This window comes from Capsicum annuum, chromosome 10 (genome assembly GCF_002878395.1).
Source record: "Capsicum annuum cultivar UCD-10X-F1 chromosome 10, UCD10Xv1.1, whole genome shotgun sequence".
NCBI classification, from domain to species: domain Eukaryota; kingdom Viridiplantae; phylum Streptophyta; class Magnoliopsida; order Solanales; family Solanaceae; genus Capsicum; species Capsicum annuum.
In genome coordinates, this window is record NC_061120.1 from 194834791 (window position 1) to 194859445 (window position 24655).

At 33.7% G+C, this 24655-nt stretch overlaps 2 long non-coding RNA genes across 3 annotated transcripts; both read left to right on the forward strand.

The window, feature by feature from the left end:
• Positions 1–1429: 1429 nt before the first annotated feature.
• LOC107843488 lies at positions 1430–9247 on the forward strand. 2 transcript variants are annotated; one of them, XR_001666399.2, is made up of 4 exons: positions 1430–2648; positions 6621–6682; positions 7980–8044; positions 8555–9247. It is a non-coding gene; the product is annotated as an uncharacterized LOC107843488 (long non-coding RNA). The 2 variants fall into 2 exon arrangements; XR_007046003.1 differs by lacking the exon at positions 1430–2648 and adding an exon at positions 4550–5690.
• Positions 9248–9333: 86 nt separating this feature from the next.
• LOC107843489 lies at positions 9334–11622 on the forward strand. The gene is made up of 5 exons (XR_001666401.1): positions 9334–9531; positions 9623–9709; positions 9787–9903; positions 10003–10417; positions 11473–11622. It is a non-coding gene; the product is annotated as an uncharacterized LOC107843489 (long non-coding RNA).
• Positions 11623–24655: the final 13033 nt, after the last annotated feature.

Here is a 24655-nt window from a genome sequence, read left to right on the forward strand (position 1 = left end):
TGTCAAATGTACCAAACTGTCTTTTAATCTTGTGGTCCTAAAGATGTCATGTGGAAAATTGAAATTAAAGTATTGCCAAAAAAAGAAAGAGGTCATTCTTTTTTAAATAGACTAAAAAAGAAAGTATGTCATTTTTTTTTTAAACGGGAGAGTATAAAATAAAATCTTTAATAAATAATTACATATGAAAGAATGAAGTACCCGTTTTTATAAATGCCTTATGTGGATAATAATATAGTGGCTTGTTCTTCTAGTTGAATTAATATGATAATATCTTAATCTATGAAGATGAAATGAATCAAAACCATTGCCATAGATGTATCACAACGTTAGGCAGACGTTGCATATGTGGGGGTTGGGATAGGTCTATCGCAACGGTTGTTGTTTCTAACCTTCTATTGCAACACTTCGTATTGTCTATAACAACGGTTAAGAACCGTTGCAATAGACTATATTGCAACGACGAAAAAGCATTGCAATAACCCTATTGCAACAATTTTTGAATATCTACTGCAATACTTATTGGTCTTTTGCAACGGTTTTTAACTACCTAGTGCAACAGTTTTCGAGTCTTAAGAACACTTTTTTGCTACCTATTGCAACTATTATATTTAGCTATTGCAACGATTTTTGTCACCTATTTCAACTACTTCAATTTCCATTAATAGTTCAAATATCAATTGATATATATATATACACACATCACAAAAAAATCTTTCATTAGTAACAATCCAAATTCAATTATGCAACAAACTAGTAATCTAAACCCAAAAACAAAATGTTAAATCAAATGATTATTAGTTTTTTCATAGTATCAAGTTCGATTGGCAATAAGTTTCACGAAATTTAATATCAAAAAGATCGATATTAAAACATCTATCAACAATTCAAAAATCATATCAAGTAAGATCAATTTCTTCATCACTTCTTTCTTCATCTCCTTCATTTTGGAGACCTATAAAAAAGAATAAATAATCTCATTTAGCACTTAAATGACAACATATTTAAAAGGGATGAGTTGCGCGATCGTGTATACTACCATAATAAGCAAGGAAGCAAATTGAATTTTAAGTCAAATTGTTTAACTTTTTGAATTTTAAGTTAAATGGAAAAATAACTCACTATTTCACTTTAAGAATTATTAATTATGCAGCCTCTGTGATGGCTATTGATTAACTAGTAATAGAAAGTAAATTTCAAAGCAAAAAGAATTAGGTTTTGCCCAGGTTACAGTCATATCATGAAGAAAAAAATCCGTATGTAAATCACTATTAATAATTACAATTTCCTATCACCAAATCCACATAATCAAATTATCACTCCCACTTCTAGGCTAACTTTCTGAGAATAGCACTACTAGAAATTACCCCTATTGCAACAAATCTTTTGACAACGGTTTCAAAAGCGTTGCGATAGATTGTCTATTGCAACCAACCGTTGCAAAAAAAAATTTATTCTACTAGTTCTATAATCGTTGTTATTGACAGATAACCGTTGCAATAGGGAATCTTATAGCAACGGTTTCATTAACCGTTGCCATAAAGTCACCTATTGCAACGCATTTTTGGAAAAAAAAAAAAAAAGATATTGCAACGGTTTTTATTTTTCCTCCCTATTTTTCCATAAAATCCGCCAAAACTTTAACAAATATATAATAAAAATAAAAAAAAAATACAAAACTAACTTTCACTCTCAACTCTTATCAGTCGACAAACACAACACTACTAGTAATGCCACTGCGCCGACTACTCACCACTCTTCGACTGCCTCTCCGACGGCCCACTACTGCTCCGATTGTCACTCCGATGGCCAACTGCTGCTCCGATTTTCACTCCGGCGGCCCACTTCTACTCCGATTGTTATTGCAATTGCTACTCTGACCTCGGCTCCGATTGCCGCTCCGACCACAGATCTAGTTGCTGAATCCTCATATTAAGTTTGCTCTTCATATGCTAACAAAAAGGAGAATTAAATCCCTATGAGTCCATTCATTTTATGTTGTAATGGAGTCAAGATCTAGAAATCTATTGTGTTTGTCATTAATTTTAAGTATTTAGTGCAATCTATTCTGATTACTACGGATTATTTCTTTGTTCGAATGCGTCATTCTTTCTTTAATAGTGTTGGGTTAATTTATTAATTTTTTTTTCTTTCTTCAATTTTTTGTTGGGTTGGCTTTTGTTTGTTTCTTATGATTAGCTATAAATATTAGGGGTATGGTCATGGATAATTTTGCTATCATTTGTTGTTTTTCATTGCTTCAAACCCAGAAAAGAGAAGAGCTTTCTTTTTTAGTATTTGTTTTTAAGTGTCATAGGCAACTGAATACCAAATGCCTCGTAAGCCCTCGTAGTCCATTTTTGTTTATCAGTATATTGAACACTGGGGTTTGAAAATTCATTTAATAGACACCATTTTCATGCCAAATATATTGAATCTGAACATTATATTTTGGATATCTTACTCTCTAAAAAGCTTTCTACCTAATATGGATAGGTAGTGAGAACTAGTGCCATTCTGGTAAGGCTGGAACTATTCATCCTGCTAGTTAGTGAAGATGCTCGTTGTCGGTCATTTGCGCTTACTTGGAATGCTTTTCTCTAGCAGTGATTGAATTTTGCTGAAGTTTATAGCTGGAATCATTATTTGTAAGTTTTCCTTGTCAGTCATTTTTGCTTGCTTGGAACGGGAATGGTTTTCTCCTAGCAGTCACTCTTTCTTGTTGGATTGAATTTTGCAAAATTATAGTTGAAAGTCGTTAGTTTTATGTTTTTTGTTTCCGTCATTTTGGTATATGTTCCCGGGATGGTTTTCTCCAGCTGTCACTCCCTGTATATGTTAGATTGAATTTTGCAGAGTTGAAAATCATTACTTGTAGGTTTCCTTTTTGGTCATTTTTGTATATGTGCTCGAAATGGGTTTCTCTAGCAGTCACTCTCCCTTGTTAGATTGGATTTTGCTGAATTATAGTTAAAAAATTATTACTTTTAGGATTTGAGGTTTCGGTCATTTTTGTATGTGTACTTAGAATGGTTTCTCCATCAGTCGCCCTTCTTGTATATGTTGTTAGATTGAATTTTGCTGAATTGTAGTTGAAAATTATTATTTTGCTGAATTGTAGTTGAAAATTATTATTTTTAGGTTTTTCCTTTTTGGTCATTTTTCGTACATGTTACCTTAGTTGGAACGGTTTTGTCTAGCAGTCACTCTTCATGTATATGGTGTTAGATTGAATATTGCTGAATTAAATTTGAAACCGTCACTTGTAGGTTTCCTTTTCAGTCATTTCCAGCATTCATTCTTCCTGCACATGTTGTTAGATTGAATTTTTCTGAATTTTGTGTGTGGTTTGATTGGATTTTGCTGAATTCTATAGTTGTTATCGTTATTTTGTAGGTTTTAAGGTTTTGTTGTTGGTCATTTTCGCTTACTCAGAATGGTTTTCTCCAGCAGTCACTCTTCCTCTTTAGATTGAATTTTGCTGAATTATAGGTGCAATCATTACTTTTAGTTTTTTAGTTTTCGGTGATTTCCAGCCGTCACTCTTCCTGCATATCTTGTTAGATTGAATTTTGCTAAATCATAGTTGAAAATCGTTATTTGTAGGTATTCTGTACCAGTCATTTCCAGCAGTCACTCCTCCTGCATATGTTGTTAGATTTAATTTTGCTGAATTTTAATTAAAATCGTTACTTGTAGGTTCATCCTTGTAGGTCATTTTTGCTTACTCAGAATGGTTTTCTCCAGCAGTAGCAGTCACTCTTCCTGCATATGTTGTTAGATTAAATTTTGCTGAACTAAAGTTGAAACCTCTACTTGCAGGTTTCCTTTTGGTCATTTCCAACAGTCACTCTTCCTCCATTTGTTGTTAGATTGAATTTTACTGAATTTAATAGTTGAAATAGTTACTTGTAGGTTTCCTTTTCGGTCATTTTCAACGGCCACTTTTCCTGCATATGTTGTTAAATATTTTTCTTCTTCAATGCATATTGTTAGATTTCTGTTATGGTTTGATTTGTTTTTCTGTTTCTGTTATACATTAATAATGGAAATGAATCGAATTAGGAAATTTAGTATTTGAGTCTCCAAAACGTCCCGATTTTCTATTCTGTATAGCCTAACACTTGATTAATGTCTCCTTTTAAGAAAATCTTGATTTTGATGTACTGATTCTGTGCCATGATTTTGTGTGCGTTTTAATTGAATTATAATTGTAATTATTACTTGTAAGGTTTTAAGGTTTCTTCTTGTCTGTCATTTTCGGATATGTTTTAACTTACTTGAAACGGGTTTCTCTAGCATTCACTCTTCCTGCATATGTTAGATTTTTTTCTTCCAAATGCATATTTTGTTATACTTGTGGTATAATTTGTTGTTTTTTTCGTTTCTGTCTTACATTTATGATGATCGTGCTCTATGCTTTTGATGCTTGTGTATACTGTCTTTTATCTTGAGCTAGGGGTCTATCGAAAACAATATCTTTACCTCTTTAGAGGTAGTGGTATGAACTATGTATACTCTACCCTCTCCAGACCCCACTATGTGGAAATATATTGGGTTTGTCCTGTATACTACGATGATTTACCTTTCAGATGTATTTCAGCTTAAGCCTTGGAATCTTATGATTTAATTTCATTCCTTGCGCTGGTTAGTGAAGCAACCATATAGATATTGTGGGACTGTTGATATATATGTGGATCATAATTTGTTTTAATTTTGGTGATTTTGGTGTGTTATGTAGGATTATAATGGATAGTAACGATAAAAGTTGGATGAATTGTTTAATATGGTCTGACGAGTTTCAGCATGGAGTGAAAGACTTTCTTAAGAAGGCATTTGAACGAGCTTCTCAAGGAAATGAGATATTATGTCCTTGTAGAAACTGCAAGAATCATTATTGGCATTATAGAGATGTAGTGGAGGATCACTTGCTTTCTAGAGGATTTCGTGCTGGTTACACCAAATGGACTTTCCATGGAGAAAACGCTTCCTCGAGAAAGACACATCATCTAATCAATGATAATGAAGGTTCAAATATACGGGATGATATTGATGGACTACTTCATAATACATTTAGAAATGTAGAGGCTAAATTGGGGCATGAAGAAGGGGATAAAGAGGGATTACCTGAAGATGCAAAGAGATTTTTTAAATTATTGGAGGATGGAAAGCAACAATTATATCCGGGGTGTGAAAATTTTACTAAATTGAGCTTCACCATTCGGTTGTTCTTGTTTAAATCATTGTATGGGTTGAGTAATGTAGCATTTTCAGATTTGTTAGTGTTGATAAAAGAGGCATTTCCCTTTGCTCAGATACCGGAATCTTTCAATAAGGCCAAAAATGTGACAGGAGATTTGGGTCTTGATTATGAAAAAATACATGCATGCCCTAATGATTGACAATGAGAAAGCTGAGAACTACTCTGTATGTGAGACTTCTAGATGGAAGAGTGTTGATGGTGTCTCAACCAATGCAAGGTCTAAAATTCCTGCAAAGGTTTTACGATATTTTCCCTTAAAGCCTAGGCTTCAGAGGATGTTCATGTGTCCTAAAATAGCCGTTGCAATGAAATGGCATGCTAATGAATGACCGAATGATGGAAATCTCAGGCATCCCGCTGATGGGCAAGAATGAAAGGATTTTGATCGCTTGTATTGGGACTTCTCTAGAGATCCTCGTAATGTCAGGTTGGGTCTCTCAAGTGATAGTTTTAATCCATTTTGAACAATGAGCATTTCTCATAGCACGTGGCCTGTTATGTTGATGAACTATAATTTATCACCATGGATTTGCATGAAAATTGAGTATCAATTTCAAAGAGATATACTGCATATTTCATCAATGGATATCGATTTCATATAAAAGCTTGGAATGCCCCACGCAAGAATCAGAATTCTGGAGTGACTTTATCGACAACAATGGATAGTTTTGCTAGTGCTAGGGACCAAAATCCCATAGATGGAGATGTGGTTTATTATAGAGTTATTCAAGATATCCTTGAGATTGATTACTATGGTTGTTTTAATATTGTCTTATTTAGGTGTGATTGGTATTAGAATGAAGTAGATGAGTATGGGTTGACTCGGGTATACTTTAACAAGTTATGTTGTAAAGATAATTCTTTTGTGTTGGCAGCACAAGTTTATCAAGTTTTTTATATTGCGGATCCAATTGAGAAAGATGTTTATTATGCAAGGAATAAAGTTTCCATAGATTTGTATGATCTAGAGGAAGAGAATTACTCTAATATAGGAGAAACATTTTAGAGAGAGCCTAATGATGACATTGGTCCCTCAACTAGATTAGATGGGGGTAACTTTAGATGGTCAAGAGAAGATGGAGCCATTATTATTGTTGATATTCCATCTTCTGAAGAACATTCAGAAGCTATAGTTGTAGAAACATCAAAAGAGGAGGATGAGTTTGATAATATTAATTGGGATCGGATGGAGGCAGATGATTAGACAAATAAATTCAATTGAATATATGCTCATTATAATTTTTATATTTTGTGAGTGTTAATTTCCTATTGCATGCGTATCTTATAATCATGCTTATTTATATCATTTTAATCAGTTACATTTAGAAATTTATTCTAAAATAGTATAATTTTGCAGAATTGTCAAAGTCTGATTGAAACGAATCTACTGAATCATTGAAGAGGATCGTGGTCTTATTGGTAAAATTCCCCCCTCCCCCCCCTCAACTTTTGATTGTAAAACTATCTTTAGTTTCTATTGTCTTGAAGTACACATTTGAAGCATTTGGTATTTGTTGTTGTTGTTGAGATGTTCATTTGGTATTAGATAGTAGTGTTACAAATCCTAGATGCTTATAATCCTTTGGCCTTTTGGTGTAACATGAAAGATGTACTAATGGATAACTGAAGCAGGTAATGTCTCATACCTGCCCATAGTATTTATTCTCTTTATATTCTAAAGTGTGCTGAAGGAACAACCAAACATCATAGTCGGAGTAAGGTACAAGGTATACTTGAAGATGCTAATTCCTACAGAAAAAGGCTATTTTTTGTCGTGTTAATCAGGTTATCATTCTTATAACCATGTTGTCAATATCCTATGAGCAACTAGTTGGTTGTTTTTATGTGATACGAGAAAGCCCTAAATTGAGTTGAGTGCAAGATCATATTCATATCTATATGATGTAAGGAGTCTCAACAAATATTGCCCTGCAAGAATAGATTCCACTCAATTGTGTAAACAGGACTTATCATCAGCAGTAGTAAACAATGGACTCAACAGTGAAACTAGGCATACTCTTAGGGGACTTGAAGATATTTGGACCTACATGATTAGGAAGCCTTCCAAGTTTCAAATCAATAAGTGATGAGTCTCTAGGAATTGAACTAGACTTATCTGCACTAGAAAATGCACCTACCACTGAATGTGTAACTGTTTTACAAATGATGCTTCAAGATGGTCCAGAAATGTATTGTGCTTCTCATTTGTCCATCTTGTATACTTTTCCTGAAGTCAAAAAGTGAAATATGCAAGTATTATTATCCAAATATTCTGGCAGGTTATTGGAAAAGAGGCATGTCAATTTCAGTTTTAAGCTTTCTTGTTTTGGTCAGTTTGATCAACGCAGCTTAAAATAAAACTACTGCAGATGGGTTAAGGACATTAAAGAACGCAGGATTAAACCCTTAATGAAAAAAATATACTGGTTCTCCATATTTTTCTTTTGTTCTCAACTATTTTTGCTTCTTGGATTACTACTCCTAGTTCTCTGTCTTCCAAGCGGATATTTTCTTATTGCAGATTATTATTTCCTTATTGTTAGCAATTTACAGAAACCAAAAATTGCATACTACTAAAAGTATTAGTATGTTCTGTTAGTATGTTTTGACAAAAATAAAATAAGAGACATTGTTCATTGATGGTTGTTATCTGGAATTACAGTACTCGACCTATGTTACATTGCCTTCATGATCTAAGTCTGTTTTTATCGTCAAGTTTCTTGGTGATAACAAGTTAACAGGCACCCTGCTAGCTCAGAAGAGACGGTCTCTCTAGACTATGTGAGTAACTCTTGTTTTTATATAATTTCACTGTAAAATATATGTTAAGCGCAGTAACTATGATCTAGTCTCCGCTGTAAATGGTAAAGCCCTTTCTTCTACCATTGTACTCCTTTTGGCTGCTTGGTAGCGACTTAGCTTCTTCTTGATTTTCACTTACCGTTGTTTGCTTCTTCTTATATATTGGATGATCTTCACAGAACTAGTACGTGAAAGAACTTTTTTATCCTCTTAGACTAGGCATCCATGTATGGTAGATCCAAGTAGAATAAAGGTAAGGTGAGAGAACCTTATTTTTGAAAGTACAGTACATAATCTGAGAGCATGAAAGAGTTCTGAATCTTTTGATATTAAACTATAGATACGTATAATTAATTAGGATTTGATATTCCGTTGCACAATATGCAGTATGTTATAGTTCTTACTATATTATTAGTTCTAACTGTTTATGCTTCTTGGAGTACTACTCCTAGTTTTTCTGTCTTCCAAGCTGATATTTCCTTATTGCAGATTATTGTTTCTTTATAGTTAGCAATCATGAATCACGAGAAAGTTAAGAGCTTTGTTTCAGTTGGATCACTAGCAGCATTACAAAACAAGCAAATACTACAACAGAAGAAGAAGAAGAATACAGGCTACTTAAATGAAAAGGAAAATCATCATAAGCAGAAGGAGAAGTCAAACAACGTTTCAATTAGATCCCAAGTACAAGAACAAGTGCAACAGGTGATTCAGGATCCCTATATTACCTATACCACCAGTAGAGGAGCAAGTGCACCAAGAATTGGCAGATTACACCACTCGTGCATCACAACCATCACTTGAACAAGTGCAGTAAGATCAACCATAACTTTCTAATTTTGAAGAAAATGAACAATATGGAGAAGGCAAGCATACATAAATTTTAGTTCATACTATTTTAAAAATTATTTGCATTCCAGTAATTTTGTTGTTCATATTATTGTAGGCCCTTCAATTAATAAAAGAAAAAGAGGCACTACACAAATGGCAAAAGTACATAGACGAACTGAGCGTCAACTAATAGTGCTAAATGAGTTGAATCAGCCTATTGGTCCTACTAAAGAAACGGTCACCGAGTTTAGCAGTTTTCTTGGCACTCTGGCAAGGAATGGGACATTTTGTCCTCTTAATCTGAGTTGGAAAAAGTTGAAGACACATGATGAAATGTGGAGCTATATCCAGGTTCAAAGATATCACTATTTTGATTTCTAGTTCAAATCATTTCACAGTTTTTGCATTAACTAAATTGCACCAAATTACAAAAGAAATATGGCATTCTCAAAAATGGAAAAAAATGGGCTATGAATGCAATTGATTCTACTTTTAGAGGGAACAATTGCAGGTTTAAGGAATAACAGTATTATGCCTACCCCTATGATGAAATTTGAATGGCAAAGAGGCCTAAAACTATTCCAGAACCTGTATTTGCGGATTTGCTTCAGTATTGGAACTCCAAAGAAGCTAAGGTATGATATGAATATGTATATTTATTACTTTGTTCCCTAATCATTACTTCAATTTATTTTTAAAAATTGATCTCTACCAATTATCTTGCAGGATAAGTCTGATGCTAACAAACAGAATCGAAAAATGTGGAAGTATCCTCACACTGTTGGCAAAACAAGTTTTGCTCTAATCCGTGAGGTTTGGTATTCTTTTATATTTGTTACTATGAACTTGTTGACTTGAAATTTTTTTAATGTTGACTTGCATGTAACTAGGAAAAAAAGAAGGAAAATTCTGGTGAGGTGTCAAACAAGAAATTCTTTGTGGATACTAGAAGAAGGAAATCTGGATAAGTGTACAAGGATTCATCTGAAGATATTACAAATCAAATAGTATGAAATTTTCTAATTCAAAATTGATCAAGATCATTTATTCTTTATTAAATATTGAATCAACTCAATTTACTTGCTCGTTTTGGATTTGACTTGTAGGTTGAAATGGAGAGAGTAGAAACTCAAGAAAGTAAAGATGGTAGTCAATCAGTTGATGCATTCACAACAATTATGGGTCCTGATCATCCAGGTCGAGTAATACTATACAGACGCGGGGTAACCAAGTCTCTTCTGAAATAAAAAGCAAGTGATTCTTGACCCTCTTTAAATATTGCTGCGGATGAATTGGTGGAAAAGAGAATGGATGAACTGGAAGAGAGGATACAACAAAGAATGCAGGCCCAAAGAGATTCCATTGAACGAGATGTTAAAATGAACATCATTGCACAATTGCAACGTCAAAATCCAGGATTAGCACTTGATCCTAATATGCTAAGATTCAATGCTCATTCGTCAAGGGAATAGGCTGCTATTCAACGAATCAATCGTCCAATTACTGGGAGTAACAATGGAGGTCTGTCTTTTTTTCTTCTTCTTCTCGCCCTTTCTTCTTCTTATTCTTCCTTTTTTTAGCATGAGAATTTGTTTATTTTGTTTATTTTTCCTAGTTTTTCCACTTTTAAGTAATGAAACTGCTATAACTATGCTCAATGTTGGCATCCGCAAAACAAAGCTTGAATAACTTTATGAAGCTTGGAGTAGTACTGAAAAATAGATCTCAAATGTCATGAAGATGAAGTCCAGAACCATTATTTTACATATACAATAAAAGAAGTACAATATAGGTAGACGATATACGTATAAGCTTATAAGGAGTCATTGAGAAGTCATCCTTTTTATTTTCTTTCAGATGCGTGCTCATAGTTTTCCTTGTGTGTTTTAGTTACTGAAGATTTGGATAGAAAAGAAAGAAAAAAATTTACATTAGAAAAGAATTTTTTAGTACTGAAAATTGCATCTAAATGCTTAAAGAATGTCACTTACGTATTTCAGTTGACGTTTCTTAGTTGACGTTTCTGGAGATACATAGAATGACACTTGTAATTTTGGAAGAACCATGAAAACCTGTTAAAGCTGAGATTGGATTGATTTCCCTACATACATGGAATGGAACTTGTTTTCTTATTTCTTGCTTTTAAGTTCCAAGGCATGGTTGCATCAATTATTGAGATGTTAAGTCCTATAGTTTTATCTTGTAGAATGATCCCACTTGCCCGTGTTGATTTGATGGTAGAGGAAGGGTTTCTGCAGTTTTTTATTTTTTTGTGAAACTGGGCATAGTCATTGATCTCACTTAGGTGTAGAAGGGCCTTGAATCCAAAGTAATGCAGGCCAGTCATTGTATATCATGGTTGGTTAAGAGCATGGAATTGTTTCCTCAACAACTCTTGAAATAGATTGGCCTTTTCTCTATCATTTTAAATAAAGAAAAATTCAAGTATGAATCAACCAATATTTGGCAGCATTTTTTGAGTTTATGCTCTATTTATAGGTGTTCTATGTAATAATTAAAAATTAAATATGTTGTCATTTAAGTACTAATTGAGATTATTTTTTCTCTTTTTATAGATGTCCAAAATGAAGAAGGAGATAAAGAAAGTGATGAAGAAATTGACCTTACTTGAGAAAATTTTTGAATTATTGATAGATATTTTAGGATCGATTTTTTTGATATTGAATTTTGTGAAACTTATCGCCACTCGAACTTGATACTTTATGGGAAAGCTAATGACTGTTTGACTTTAATATTTTTCTTTTGGATTTAGATTATTAGTTTGTTGGATACTTTAATTTGAATTATTAATGAAAGATTTTATTGTGATGTGTATATATAATTGTGTATTAATATAATTCTCTCTCTATATATTGATATTTAAACTAGTTGCAATAATAGGTGGCAAAAAAATATTGCAAAAGATTCAAACATCGTTGCAATAGGTGTCAAAAATCGTTGCAATAGATTTACCTATTGCAACGGTTTTCGAAACCATTGCAAATGTCGTTGCAATAGGCCTATCCCAACACCCACATATGCAACGCGTATAAAACCGTTGCGTTAGCTCTATGGCAATGGTTTTTGTACCTATTGCAACGAATTTTGAACATTGCCATAGGGATAATTTCTGGTAGTGTAGGCAGTAGATTACTATTTGGTCACAATTTTAACTAAGGCCAAATAATTAACGTAGGCATTACCAAGGTCTACCATTGATAACTACAAACTAAGCCATCAATTGTCAGAATCTTTTACAATATTTCGTTAAGCTAGACCAAGGTATCTAAATATCACAGAAAGATATTTTACTTGCATCCAACTTGACAGCACATAAGCTTTCTCTAATCTTAAGCAACTGTAATGAGACAATGAACTGAATATGTACAATTAAATTTCTCTTGGCAACTAATAAAGTATTAATACTAAGTCACTATTTCACTTTTTGAGCCAGCCTTGTAAGGAGGTCTAAAACAGGGTAGAATCACTGTGTAGAAAAAAAAGAGTGAAGACTCCTGGCCAGAGTAACAGTAAGCATTAATATCTTTAGTGGCCTCTATTGCCTTGTGCCAAGGTGAAATTTGCAGTGGAATTCTTTGTTAGAATTTTCATGCAATGAAGAAATTGTTTGAGTTTGAAATGAGACATGTCAACAATCATCAACTCTAGTAGCAAAAGCTAAAGACCAGAAACTAGCACATCACATAGAGTATTCGAGTGAATAGGCGTTAGCATCTTATTTGGGGGTGTTCCACATCACAAACTTTATTCATCAATATGTTCAACATCAAGCCCAATAAACAAAGAGCCAAGAGAAACATCTTCATTTGCATACCTATGGAGAATATGCCTGAAGAGAAATTCTTTATGAATAAACAGTAGATTGTGACAAGTAAAGCACATGGATATGCAATACATAGAAAACTTGAGAAAAAACTTACGAAGCAAAAGGTGTACCCATTGATTGATGTGTAGGTATCCAAATCCTTAGAGATCGCATATATTTGTCCAATTGCATGACTAAAATACTTATTTCCCTCCTCACCAAATTTTCAGTATTCCGGTTCATTGTACTTCACTCTACACAAAAAGTATGTCGTACTTGAAAATTTCAAACCTTGAAGTAGAATTGTAGAAGCTCATTATGAATCTAGAATCTTACTTCTGCGAGAGAACAGGTCCAGATTTCATACAACCACATACACATGAGGTTTAGATTGATTACGGTCTAATAGTGAACCTAAAGCACCTGTGACAAAATTTGAAATTAGTACATATTAATCTCTCTCCTACTTAGTGTTGAGAGGATGCATTATTTTTCATAAGGGTATATAATGTTGCACAAGGATCTCAAAAATAAAATCGTCTCCATTTACAACTATTGGACAGTAAAGGCCAATTTGCTGCACATTATGCGTTGGTAGTGGCCATTGATATGCAGAGTTGTTTTTCCATTAGCATTTTATTTAAATAAGCCAAAGCTACAATATTGCCTTATGGATTGGATGGACACCCTTCGCACTTTATCATCATGGAACCACCACCTTGTCTCCTTGGGAGATCTGGCATTTCTGTAGTTCTTCACATAATGGTCATTATCTTTAGGGCGTTGCTGCACAAGTGATGGGAACTAATAAGAAAAAAAACTAAAATAAAGCAAGAAAAGCTTGGTAGAACAATGTGGTGTGTTACATATTTAAACAGACAAGAAAAAAAATAGGTTCCGACACATTTAAAACAAAAGTTCTTTTCGCATGGTGGATCTCATAAAAGCAACTCAAATTAACAATAATATAAATACGGAAAGGCACCTTCATAGTTGAACTTGACAGCATGGAGATGGAAGCTTCGCGCTAGCATAACAATTAGCAAACTGCGGATGAACCCTTCAAGGTTTCACTTTCCACCCGCAGAATAAACAAAAAGAATACTATATAACAAGAGAATAGGAGAAACTAAAAGAAGAAAAACAAAATATGGTATGGACATTTTGTTTTCACTTTCACTCACAGAATAAAAAAAATCTACAATATGATTTCTTCAAATCCATAAGACAGGAAGAAACTACAGAAAGAAAAAATAAGTGAAGAAGATGGAATTCGAAAGTTTCCCTCTTCAGCACCATCCTAATCCAGAGGTTACTTCAGGATGAGTTATGTGAACATGAGTTCTACAAACCTGCCCAGTATATTTTAAAAACCTTTCAGCTTGAATAGGTTAATACGTGACAAGACAATGAGATCACATGCCATGTCGACACAGGAGAATTTAGATTCTAATTTTGGAATAGTTGGACCTCACAATGAAATTGAGTGTAGATTGCCACTATCGACACAAGTAGACTCTTGGTTTTCGCTGATGCACTTTAGTCAAACAAATAGGTATAGATAGGGATATTTTTTCATGCCTCTTAACAAAATACCAGATACCAGAAAAGAATTGAAATAGATACTAGCAAACCTGGTACTCATGCTGATGTCAACGTAATATATGTCATGTTGATGCCAACTTAATTTAGATTCAATGTATGTGCATTAATGTCCGTACCCTCTAAAATCATGTTCTCCTAGAATACAAGGATCATTTAGTTGAGATAATAATAGCGTCGACTCTATCGCAAATCATGCAACTTTTACAACATATTGTAACAATGCTCATTATGGTAAAGGTATTAAAGATTCTGATAATAGACTTCACAAACTGATATGGCATAGTAACTTACTTAAATCACTATTTCAAGCAAGAACCTGATGGCAAAAATATTCACTAGACTAGGAAAAACATAGTAAATAACAACTCATTGATGTACATCAGTCCAGAAACGGAATGAATATGAATATGAGAAGCTTACTTAAATATTAATGTAGTTGTATCTATCGGGCTCGTGAGATTAGGATATGGTAAAACTAAGGAGCAATTATTTAATGTTCAAATATGTTGCCTACCCATCAATGAAAAAAAAAGGGTTTGATTACTTATATCTTTTTAAAATACATAGACCTCGTACTTCGTTCAAACACACGCACACGCACACACAGACCTCCTAATCTTGTATAGGAGCCATGATAATTAAGAACTAAAAGAAATTTGAAGCTTTGAACCTCAGTGATTCAAGCTTCACAGATAATGACCAGAGGTGAGTAGCCAACTTTCACTTTTTTTAAAAAAACAAAGTAATCTTCGTAAATTTACCTCAAAATTTTGTTTGTTTTTGTTGTTTATCCAGTCATTCAAAAATAAGAATGTAACAATTGCTATCTTTGGTAGTGATAGAACTACTCCTTCCATTCCTAAATACTCGTCATATTATTGGTTTGCACACCCCTTAAATAATCAAGTGTTAGGAACTTAGGAGACTTAATAAAGTGAAGCCTTAAACCACATCTTGTTAGTGACTCAAGCCACAAGGACAACGATCAGAATCATATGGGCAGCCAGGACATGGATTACTCTTTCGCATAATCCCTTTGTTAAGTAAGGTGATTGTGGCTAACACCTTCATCAAGTAATCCTAGATAAATTTTCATGCTATATCTCAGAAATTTTGATGTTTTTTCTTTCTTTCAGAAAATTAAAAACAAACCAAAAAATTGGATTCTCATAAATGAACTCTAAGAGAGGATTGAAGAGAATAGAAAATTTTTTCTTATAAGAGTCCCAAATTAGAGAAGGTAAATTTTCTTGGAATCTAAAATAGCACAGAGTACAAACTGAGGATAGAACTGATGCTTCTCCATACTGCTTGTTAAGATTTATTTTACACCGCTCAAGACAAAATTCTCTTGCATAGCACAAGAACAGGTGAAATTAGCAATATTCGCCACTTCGCAATTGGAAATGTCATTCAAGTATAAGCAAAACAACAATGAACAACAAATTCAAGATATACTAGATAGGGAAGGGGAGTAATAAACTAGACATACCAGACCAAATGCTACAGCCTTACTTCTCCTAGTCTCATCAGTACACACAGGTGGAAAACTGTTCATTAGGAACTCACGTTGGTCTAGTTTTAAGTGTTTCTCAAGTCCACGAGACACCATCTCTATCTCAGGCTGTAGCGATAGCCAATAAAATAATAAATAGCTTGAAATAGTCTGAAACTGTGGTGCAAAGTACACTAGCACCTTAAAATAGTGAAAACTAGAAAAATTACTACAAATGGTAAATATTCCATAACCTAAAATGGTCACTAGCCATTTTCTTCAAATAATAAATTATAATCCATTAGAAATTGGGATCAAGAATAAGTTATAACTATTATTTTTCCTGGATTCTTTTCTTTTTAAAAGATATCAATGGCTCAATGCTTAGACGCTTACAAAAGAATTAAAGCAGAACACACCATGTGATACACAAATAGAGCATAAATTAGACATACAAAATGAAGAGATACAAACCGAGAACTCTTCAGGAGGAAATATCTGGTGAATGACACAAATTTTAAATAGTTCCACCACAGCTTCAGAATGCTTTCCTTGTATTTCCAAGGACTGAAAATTAAAAGATTATAGTAGCATCAGTACAAGTAAAATATAAGGAACTGAAATTAAAGTCGGAGTAGCAGCAGTCGGAGCACTGTGCTCCAAAGTCATCTTCGTCTCCCTACTCCCATCCCACCCCAACCCCCTACTACAATATCTATCTACACCTCATCCAAAGTCTTACTGGGCACCACATCCCTAACACCACCACCATCGGAGGCCACCGCAATAGAATTAACAACGGCAATAGTGGTGACGGTGAAGGTAGTAGTGGGTTTAGAAGCAAAAGGGTTAGAATCAGAATAAATATTCTTGAGAATTTCATCCATGTTCATAGAACCAAAGTTTCTAGAAGGATGAGAGTGAAGTTGATAATGTAGAGAAGAAGAAGAACAATTCGAATTAGGCGGTCAATTTTAGAGTGAATTCATCGGAGCTCAATGAAATAGCATAGTGAAATTAGGTCGTCAGAGCTTAAGGAAACATCAGTGAAATTAGGAACATAATGTTTATATTTCTTTGATTTTTAGCAATATTGAGGAGGGAAATAAAAACCGTTGCAATAAAATCTTTTTTCCAATAAAGAGTTGCCATAGATGACTCTATGGTAACGGTTCGTGCAACCATTGCTATTAGAAACTCTATTGCAACGGTTCTTCAACAATAGCAATGGTTATACTACAAAATCGTTCTATTAGAATAATTTTTTTTACAACGGTTGTAATCGTTGCAATAAAAGGTCTATTGCAATGCTTTTGGAATCGTTGCTAAAAAGTTCGTTGCAATAGGGGTAATTTCTAGTAGTGCAAAAACATAGTTATCCATCTATTTATTCATTTTCTTTTCCATTTCATTAAGAATTTTCTTTTTTAAATAACAGAATCTGTTGGAAAGTTTGATTTGAATTCAAGCTCATGTTCAGAAGTTTCATTCACTACATGTCACACAAAGAATGGGCCTGGATCCATTCATAGGGCTTCCGATTCAAAATAGTTCTCTAGGTAAAAGGAAGGATTAGGATCCAATATATGCAACACAGATAATTCCAAATGATGAGAAAAATGATGTACTGAATAAAAAGAAAATAGTTGTACATAGAGGAAAATAGTTTTGTTTTGGTTGTTATGGTGTGAACAGTAGAAATAGTACAAGAGTAAAAAATTTATTTACATTTTTTGGTTTTCTTTATTCAAAAAATACAGATATAAATCCAAAGGAAACTTGTACATGAGATTAATGAATACAGAAAAATTTTCATAGTTCTTCTTGAGATTTTGCTCTTTAATTTTTTCTTCACTTTCTACATGGTATCAAAGCAATAAGAACTATCTTAAGCTTATCGTCATTCTTTCATCATACCAGACACTAGTTCATCCACTACTGCTATCAGCAGCAGTAACACTAACAATGTCATGGATTCAAGTAATCCTTTCTTTCTTCACCCATTTGATGCGCCCGGTATGATGTTGGTAAGCACTCTTTTTTCTAGAAAAGGATATCCTGGATGGAGAAGGTCCATCCTTATCTCACTCTCAGCTAAAAATAAGTTGAGTTTCATCGATGGATCTTCTCCTCCTCCATCAGCAACTGATCCTTCAGTCAAGATTTAGAGTAGATGTAATGATATGGTAATATTTTGGTTGCTCAAATCTCTCTTAAAAGAGATTGTAGATAGTGTGTTGTATTTTAGAACAGCAAGGAACCTTTGGTTAGATCTTGAGCAAAGGTTTGGACAACCTAATGGGGCTAACTTTATCACTTACAAAAGGAATTGACAGATCTGATTCAGGGGTCTAGTAGCATTGCTAGTTACTATACCAAAATCAAGTCTTTTTAGGATGAGTTGGATGCCCGTAACATTCATTCTATCTATAGTTGTGTGTGTACATGCCAGGAAAAGAGCAAAATGAATCAGTCCAAGAAGGATGAGAGTCTCATTTAATTTCTTATGGGGTTGAATGAGACATACTCGTAGGAAAGAAGCAACATTCTTACTATCAATCCATTTCCAAGTATAAATCATGCTTATTCCCTTTTGATGCAAGATGAGAATAAACGAGAGATCCATCACCCTCAGTTTCTAGGAGAAGGGTCTTCTTTTCTTATTGGGAGAACTTATTATGCATATAGTAGGGTCAATTTTTAGAAACCTATAACTATGAATTTTCCTGGGAAAGAGACCTATAAGGGTAAGAAGTTTTGCACAAATTGTAAACTGACTAATCACACTGTTGAAAAATGCTACAGGATAGTTGGGTATCCACCTGATTTTAAGTTCACCAACCCCAAGAATTATCAAGGTGTAGTCTAGAGCAACTCTGTTATTTTTATAGGAACCACAACACCACCACAATATGTTAAAAAGGGAGAATTTTTGCCAGCTATGTGAAAGGCAAGTCCTAATATGAGAGAGGCAAATCATATTGTGAGGGATATTAATCACTTTACACAGAAACTATCACCAGGTCAATATAATCAATTGATGAGATTGCTAAGCGAAATGGAACAAACACAGGAGGAAATCTTGATGTGACTACATACTCAGCAGCTGGTATAGTTTTTGAACACTCAAATTCTTGTTATTCTATAGGTAATGCTGATTCTAAATCATGGATTATAGATTCAGGATCCATTGCACATATGTTCTTTGATTTTAATTCCTTTGTGTCTTTAACTCCTCTTCCTAAGCCTATTATTGTCAAACTGCCTAATTTTACTAGGGTCAAAGTCACTAATGCAGGGAGTATTTCTCTTCTTCCAGGATTTGTTTTGAAAAATGTCCTTCATATTCCCTGTTTCAAATACAATTTACTCTCTATTCAGAAGTTATGTCAAATTTTCAAGTGCACCATGATGTTTACAGAAACAGGATGTATTTTGCAGGGCCCTCACATGAAGATCCCATAAGATTTTGGTGAATTAAATCAAGGTATTTATGTTCTGGAACCTAATGAAGTTCAAGCCAAGAGTCCTCCTACAAAACATGTAGCACCATCTCGTAAGAATAGTGTTTCTAGTTCGATTTCTAAGTATTTATCTCAATCTGTTTTTGCTTCTGTTCCTTTACCTATTTCAGCGAAAACTAATTCTGATGTAATGTTATGGCATGTAAGGTTAGGGAATTTTCTTGTCAATGCAATAAGATATATCTGTTCGACATATTTTTCTTCATATGATGATTGTTCTTGCACTATTTGTCCTTTGGCTAAGTAATCTAAGTTACCTTTTCCTGTCAGTCAGATTAGAATGAAAGCTCATTTTGATTTAATTCATGTTGATACCTAGGGACCTTTCAAAGTTTCTACTCATAATGGATATAAGTACTTCTTGATTATCGTGGATGACTTTAGTAGAGGGATATGGACTTATTTATTAGCTACTAAAAGCAATGCTTTCACAGTCATAAAATACTTTTTATCAATGGTGGAGAGGCAGTTTAATACTAAAGTCAAGATCATTAGGTCAGATAATGCTTTGGAATTGGGAAAGGGTACTGCAACATCTCATTTTTTTCAAACTCAAGGAATAATTCATCAAACAAGTTGTATTGGTACACCCCTACAAAATGGGATTGTTGAAAAGAAACATAGGCATCTCTTGGAAGTTGCAAGAGCACTTATGTTTCACTCCAAAGTACCTCTTTGCTATTGGGGAGAATGTATCTTAACGGCTGCTTACTTGATCAATTTGTTTCCTTCTAGAGTTCTAAAAGGTATAACCCCTTATGAGAAGTTGTATCAGTAGAAACCCTCCTATAATCATCTTAAGATCTTTGGTTTCCTATAATATGCATCCACTTTACCTAACAACAGAGATAAATTTCAACCTAGGGAAAGAGCTTGTGTGTTTTTAGGATACCTTGCCGGGTAGAAAGGTTATAAAGTTTTAGACCTTGAGTCTATAAAATATCTATTTCTAGAAATGTTCATTTTTACGAGCTCGTCTTTCCTTTTGTCTCATTCCTAAAACTGTTCTATCAAGCATATTCTCACAAAACTCTTCCTCTGTCTTTCTATCTTCTCTTGCTCAACCTACTTGTTTATCACCTCTACTAACCACTTCTTCATATGTTCCTATACCAGAGTTAGTTGTCACAACACCACAAAATGATGTTGTAACTGATGTGCCTCATTCACCACCTACAATACCTCTTAATACCTCTTCTGCAATCACTCCAGTTAGAAGGTCTTATAGATCAACTAAGGGTACCTTACCTTCTCACCTTTATAATTTCATTTGCAAGAATGTCTTCTTAACTGAAATTACTAACTCTTGTCTCACCACTCCTTCTACTCCACCTACTCTCTCCTTTACTAGTCTAAATTCCATCAACCAAGCACTTCTCACTTCTATTTCTACCATCACTGAGCCTACTCACTACACTCAATCTTGTGGTCATCTGAGATGGAAAAAGGCTATGGAATCTGAAATTGCTGCTTTAAAACTTAACGAGAATTAGGATGAGGTGGTACTGCCTCTTGGACACAAGGCTTTGCCTTGTAAATAGGTGTATAAAGTTAAACATCTTACTGATGGTTCAATTAAAAGGCTTAAGGCCAGATTAGTTATTAGGGGTGATATTCAACGAGAAGGTGTAGACTATAATGAAACATTTTCACCTGTTGTGAAGATGACTACAATCAGGTGTCTTCTAACCATAACAGCTAAAAAACAATGGAAAGTGTCCTAATTCGATGTTAGTAACGCATTTCTACATGGTGAACTACAAGAAGTCTATATGAGGTTCCCTCCTGGTTTAACACCTCCTAGTTCTAATCATGTATGCAGATTAAAGAAATCTCTTTATGGTCTCAAGCAAGCCTCAAGGCAATGGTATGCCAGGTTTGCTGGAGCACTCAGTTTCAAGGGCTTCTCTTCTTCACTGAATGATTAATCATTGTTTTTCAAGAGTTCAGGAGATTCTGTTACTATTATAGCAGTTTATGTTGATGACATTTTGATTACTGGCAATGATCAGATTTCTATTGCTTAATTAAAATCATTTCTTCATTCTGAGTTCAAGATTAAGGATCTTGGAGAGATCCATTATTTTTTGGGATTAGAAGTTCTACGAGAAAAACAAGGTTTTATTATTACTCAAAAGAAGTTCACATTAGACTTACTTACAGAGTTTGACTGTTTCGGGCTTCCTAGTGTCTCCACTCCACTTGATCCTCAACTGAAGTTAACTGCAGATTCTGGTGCACCTTTGACTAATCCTATTCTTTATCGATGTTTAGTGGGTAAACTTAATTATCTGACTCATACAAGTCCTGACCTTTCTTTCACAGTGTTGACCTTAAGCCAATATATGCAAAGACCTTTTATGGGACATTACATGGCGGGATTTCGTGTGTTATAGTATCTGAAACCTAATCCAGCCCGAGGTATCTTCCTCAACTTTCAACCATCTTTCTCACTTTTGGCATTTTGTGATGCCGATTGGGCATCATGTAGGGACTCTCGTCGATCTATTAGTGGTTTCTTCATCAGCTTGGGAGGTGCACCAATCAGTTGGAAATCAAAGAAACAAAGCTCTTTTTCTTTATCCTCAGCTGAAACGGAGTACCGATCCATCCGTCGCCTTGTATCAAATTTACTTGGCCCACTCGACTCCTCACAGATCTTTCTATTTCACCTTTAATTCCGATACCAATTATTTCTAACAGTTAAGCTGCCATACATATTGCTCGGAATTCGGTGTTCCACGAACAGACGAAACATGTGGAGCTCGATTTCCACTTTGTCCGGTAATAATTTTTTGCTGGTGTAGTATCCCTTACTTTTGTTCCCTCAAAATCTCAACTTGCAGACCTATTAACGAAGCCATTGTCTGGTCCTTCACTTTCTTCCCTACTTGGCAAGTTAGGTGTCTCTTCCTTCCCCTCCAACTTGAGGGGGGTGTTAGAAAGTTTGATTTGAATTCAAGCTCATGTTCAGAAGTTTCATTCACTACATGTCACACAAAGAATGGGCCTGGATCCATTCATATTGGGCTTCTTATTCAAAATGGTTCTCTAGATAAAAGGAAGGATCAGGCTCCAATATATGCAACACAGATAATTCCAAATGATGAGAAAAATGATGTACTGAATAAAAAGAAAACAGTTGTACATAGAGGAAAATAATTTTGTTTTGGCTATTATGGTGTGGATAGTAGAAATAGTACAAGAGTACAAAATTTATTTTTATTTTTTGGTTTTCTTTATTCACAAAATACAGATATAAATCCACAGGAAACTTGTATATGAGATTAATGAATACAGAAAAATTTCCATAGTTCTTCTTGAGTTTTTGCTCTTCAATTTTTTCTTCACTTTCTATAGAATTAGGTAATCCGTGTTGTTGGTGTGCTTCTCAATCATGAGAAAAGCATGAATAATGACAAGGTTCTGTTTAGATTTGATGAAAACTCATGTAACATAGGTTAGTTGGTGTGCTTCCCGTAGATCACAAGAAAAAAAAAGAATATTGACAAGATCAAATTCAACCTGTACTGATCTGTTGAAAGAACACAAGAAGAAAACAATAAGTAGCTAAGTTTTAAAAGAATAAACCTAGAAAGAGAGAATAACCGCAGGAGAGGAGACTGAAGGGGGAAGAACAAAGAAGAAACCTGAAGCAGAGGAGAAAGCAGAGGTGAATGATCGAGCAGAAAAACGTATAATCATAAACGTACTAGAATTGGAAGTAATATATATATATGGTAAAGTATAAAAAAGGATTAGATAATATAAGTAAGAGTATATTCAAAAGAAGAAATAATAAAACTATGGGATACCACCAAATCGTTGGTTCTATAAACTGAGGTATTTCATGATAATCAAGTCATGAAAAAGAATCATACCATGACATACCTTCTAAGAAGGCATAATACATAAACATGCCCTTTAACTTAATCTCAAATCACATCTATAACTTCTAACTCTAGATGTGCACAAGTATACACTTAAACTTGTATAAAGTTGAACAAGTAGACACATACGTCCTATGTGGTATAATACACGTAGGACAAGAATTGGCCATGTAGGATGCCACATAGGACATATGTGTCTACCAGAGGCGGAGCTACACTCAGGATAGGGGGTTCTTCTGAACCCCTTTAACGAAAAATTATAGTATATATACATAGTTAAAATTATTATTATATATATATATATATATATATAGTAGATGTCAAACCTTCTTCGGTTAGTTTGTATGTTCACTTGTGAACCCCGTTATTGAAAATCCTGGCTCCGCCACTGGTGTATATTTGTTCAACTTTATACAAGTTTAACTGTCAGCTTATGCACGCTTAAAGTTGGTGGTCATAGATGTGATCTGAAACCAAGTAAAAGGGCATGTTTACATATAGTGTCTGCTAAGAAACAATAAAAACAAACATGTTTCTCTTAGTAACCAACTAACCATATAATGAAAAACCACCATCTAAACAGTGTGTTATGCGAGATGCTTTCTCTTTTCGTCCATCTTAAGAAATATCACCTTAACATAACTAGAAAAAAATATAACACTTTAAAATTCATCTTTTATTCTTAATAAAATGATTTACAACTACATAAATATTTAAAAATTATTTTAGATCACAAATTAAAAAATCATATTTTTCTAACACCATATCAAATTTGAAAATGCTACTAAAATAAAATGAAAAAAATATACAATAATATTAAAGTAATATCTACGTACACTCTATTCTCTCGGGCTAAAAAGCAAAACTAGACGATGGCGTTGGATTGACGCAGAAGTAGGAAAAGAAAAGATTCTTGATGACACCAGCATTACTTTTCCAATCTGGTACATAAATGACATGATACCTAAAGCCATGCATAAAATCATACGGACTCAATGAATATTATTTTTATATTAATTTATTTGGCATAAATAAAATCTAAAAATTTAATTAATTTTTTGTATAATTTTTAAATATTTTAAGATGTTAATTATTAATTTATAGTACTTTTACATAATTTTTAAGTACTATATATTAATCTTTTTATCTCAATTTATGTGACATTGATAGAATATTTGAGAAAGTCAATTAAATTTGTTATATAATTTTTAAATTTTTTAAACTGCTAATTATTATGATTTATGCAACTCTAAAAGTAATTACTCAATTTATATGACATTGATAGATTTTAAAAGTCAAATTAATTTCTTATACAACCTTCAAATATTTAAATTTGTTAATTTTTATGATTTATATTACTTTTCACATTTTCAAAAAATTATATGACTTCCTCTATTCCAATTTATTATGCACTGATAG